Genomic DNA, 4,338 nt, shown 5'->3' on the forward strand with positions numbered 1-4,338 from the left:
AAGGTGGTAGGCTCAAAGCAGAAACTACTGTTGAAAGACAAACAAGAGAATGCAGATTCTTTCATTTTTTTCCCACTTAATCACAAAATATTAGTAACTATATTGTGTACGATGTCATCTTAGGCATGTCGGAGAGAGAAATTAAAATTTGGGAAATAGTAGCCATCTCCCTTAAGTGAATAATCATTTTCATCAGGAGTGTAAGACTAGCCAAGTGTTCTTCCACGTATACATACCTTAAAGACTTTTGCGGAAGGACAGGATGGAGGCATCCCAACTCTACTTTTATAGAGACCGTTCTGCAAACACAGCAGCCGCCTCAGCTGTCCCATCTGGGAACCTACTTGGCAAAACCTTTTTTGGCAATCTCTTTGCACAATATTCACTGACTGTGGCTGTGAATGGATATAATTAGAAATATTTCTTGACACCTATAAATAATTTGACAGAGGATGATCTAGGGTTCTTTATAGGCATTTGATAGGGATGGGGATTCAGTGCTTCTAAGGCTATTTCTCCAGCTTTGCTGTTGCATCTTTCATCACAGCATTCATAGCCAGGTTCCCACTATTCTCCTATAAAATTGGTCCAACAGAATGAGCTTGATATGAGGAGTTTAGAACTAATGGATTTGTTAGCCCTTAGCGCCATTAAGGAGCTGGGATGAATTTTAGATCCGACAGTATGATTGGAAGCAGTGAGTGATGGATATTGAAGCAGAAAATTTCTAGCCCAGGTCCGGATCTTGGAAACACTAGTGATGGATTCTTTTCAAGTCTGAGTGCCTAAACATGAAGGAGAAAGTTTAGGCAGATTCTCAGATTAGGCAGTAGTGACAGACCAGTGGTGGAGTCATATAGGATTTAGAGTGTTCCTTTCTGGAGGACATGGCTGTCTTCAGTTCACATGTTTTCACTGAGGAAACAACAAGATGCCATGTGATATTCCATGTATGTTTCCACTGAATAATGGAAGGAGACATAAATACACATTCCTAGTTAACAGGCAAATCCTCATGACTATTTGTTGCTCAAATGAGGTGGGTAATACACATTTTTATTGAAGGTGGGAGGGAAGCTATGGTATCCGTAAGACTCTCTCTCTCTGAATTGAGAGCATTAGTGGGCTGTCACATATGCCCATAGTATATGTAAACTGGGTTTTGGTGGTTTTGCCACAGACAGCTGCTGCTGAACATGACAGGAAACCTATCTACTCTGTGTGACTGAGATCTGATATGATATTTTTGGCTATCATCTGCTAGCTTAAATGACTGATCAGTGTGACTACTGTTTTCAAATATCCTATTAACTTAGAATTTCTCTTTCATACATTTGCAGATTGAATCTTTTACATGTTTTATTTCTTTGATACACTACTGTGGAAGAGTTGGTCAGTCTGTTCCCCGCCTCCCCTCCCCCAGTCTCCATGGAAACGATTCACAGAAGTCTGGTGACTTACCTAAAATGTTAGTCTTGAAGCCAGAAAGAAGAGATGTCTTTTTATTTTTTCTCAAATTTAAGATTTTCACAACTGATTTATTTTTACTTCTTCTGGAACTTAATATCTAAATGATAGACATAAATGTTATCAAACACATGCACTAGTTTTGGAACTGAAAGATGAAAGAAGAAACTATGGATGAGACCAAAACATATAGGCTGAGTTATACAGGTAGAGCTATTGGGGATTCTCTACCTAAAAGCTACAGCTTTGCCCAGTTGTAGATAGATTGATCATGTAGTTCTTAAAAAGTCTAAAGCAAGGAGTAGGTGGAAGGTGAGGAAGTAGAGTCAGTTTGTATATATAACACTTTTGAGAATCTGTGTAAAGGAAAGCAGAGAAGTGACTCAATAGCTGGAGAAAAAAGGTAGGGCCAAGGGAGAGTTTAAGAAAGGATATAGTAGAGTGGGAGAGATTGGAAATAAAACCGATAGAAAAGGGTAATCCATTGTAGAAATATTCTAAGTGGGGGGAAGGGATGAGACTCACAGCCAGGCAGAGGAGAGGGCCCTGAATTAGTGGAGAGACCTCCACATCAGAAGGATAAAACTGGTTTTGCAGTAAAAATGGGTGACCTTTTTCATCTGATGACATCCAGTTTATTTTTTCTTTTAAGCAGGATGTGAGGTCATTTTTTCAGGCAAAGAGGGAAATGGAAATTTGAGGAGAGTGGGAAGATTTGAAGTAGAAAGAAATAAGAGTGAGAAAGCTAACTGTGTAACTCCAGCACTGAAGGGTCACTGGGGTTAGTGATTGGGAGTTTCTCTGAAGTGTGGAGTAATGAGTTGTTTGATTCATTAGTGTATTTGCTCTCAAGTGTGACAGGGGATAGGAGATGGCAAGGACGTTTAGGACTCTGTCAGTAGAACGGACAAAAAGCCAAATTATGAGTTTTTGCTTAGTTGGGGAAGAAATAAAGATGAAATAGGGGCAGATGGATATGGAAGAAACAAAAGGTCAAAATACTGGAAATGTCAATGGAGTTGAAGAATTGTTATGTTGAGAATAGTCCAACAAACAAGCTAGAAAATCAGGAGAGAGATGCTTGATTTGGTGACTTAGAAGTTTAGGCATTTTCTAGAGTGAGGCTGTGGAAGAGATGGAATGGAGGTAGGAGTCAGTGTATTGGATGAACCATCCATGTGGGCACTGAAGTCTACCAGGAATGTAGTGTGAATTGCATGGAGAGAGGAGAGGTGCCAAAATCTTCAATGAATGAGAAGTCATTAGGTGTCATCAATAGATATGTTGAATAGCAGAACAGCATGATTCTCAAACAAGAACTTTCTGTAAGAGGATAAATAGCAGTGGGGGTCAAGGGGGTTATCATTTCTAGCTTAGGACTAATGCATTCTTAAAGTATAGAGAATAATGGTCAGCTCTTACAAGTGCTTCCAGAGAAGCACTGATCTTGGTGGGTGGCAGATTTTAGTTCAAGCCAAGAGGTGGAGCATGTTCCAGGGGGCATGAAGAATCTCATGTTTTCCAGGAGAGTCAGTATTCAGTGAGGTCCCACTAAGACTGGCTGCCATTATCAGAGTCTACCTTTCTTTCCTGTTTCTTTGCTTAACATTTGTCCATTTTCCTATTCATTTTTCTCATTAAGTCAGTAGCCAAATGAAATGGCAATGTGAGATTGGAATATTAGATTTTAAATATTAGATTTAATTGGCAGAGAATTTAATAATATATTAAGGGCTGTTAAAAGCTGCTTTATAAAGTATTTTAAAGTGCAACTCGAGGTGTAGCATTAAACAGTTGTCTCTAATGATTGATAGAAAGCAGATGGAGGTGTGTAATACCCTGGAGGGAATCGTCCCCAGGAGCTGAGGTCCAGAGGATACAGTTGGGTAACTTAAGCTACTAGATAATGTAATTTAAAACATTTTATTTTGTATTATTCCTTTTAAATAGGTGTGTAATGTTCTTGTAAGACCTTTGTTGTATATACTCCTAATAGACAAGATAATGCTCTTTAACCTGCTCCCTGCCTGAAAAATAAGGGGAAGGCCCATGCTGGCCTCAGCACATGTAAATCTATAGTAGTAATACCAATTAGAGTAATGATAGTAATTGTCGTACACTGTAGAGAGGCACAGTGTAGGAACCAAAAGATCAAATAATGACAGCAGGGAACCGACTTTTTGGAAATATAAATTGACCTTCTGTTGCTAGTAGAAGTACTAGGAGAAAGCCTTATAAAAAGTACAGAAATTTCCAGAGACAGAACTACTGAAAATATATTCATTCTTAGCAGTTGAGAAGACTCAGTAAAACAAACAGCAGAACATCTGTAGGGAGCAAAAAAACTAACAATTCCAGAAAATCTATAGAACGTATTTCCCTCTCAAGGGGTCCTAGTCCCAACTTAGTGGATATAGTTTGCATTTTAAATACTTTTGCATGTCGATTCCAATTTTTTTTCAACTTTTTCTTTTCTTTTATGTAGGTAATTGGTGTTTTATTTGTTCTCAGTCTTAGGATCAAGGATTTCCTACCGTTTTATGAAGAAGGTCAGTAAACTCACTAAGAGAAATCGTTTTTTCCTGATAACTAGCTGATGCTTTGCCAAGTGCAATTTACACTCGGCTCTGCATACTCTTGTTTTGGATGTCTAAGATCTGCCTCTAGGCTTTACCTGCTCTTCCCACAGGGCCATGTGGTGTTTAAGGGCTCTTCCTAACAGGGACCGGCTTGGCTGCTCGTTCCATGTTTTATTTTTGGTGACTAAACACTTCTCCATAAGTTATAAGTAATATGTTTGTTTCTTGTGGCACCAAAGGATAAACTGACACGGTGTAAAAAAGAGACTCACAAGGTCTTTGCAGATAAATT

The sequence above is a fragment of the Dama dama genome, chromosome 5 (assembly GCF_033118175.1).
Source record: "Dama dama isolate Ldn47 chromosome 5, ASM3311817v1, whole genome shotgun sequence".
In the NCBI taxonomy this organism is placed as follows: Eukaryota; Metazoa; Chordata; class Mammalia; order Artiodactyla; family Cervidae; genus Dama; species Dama dama.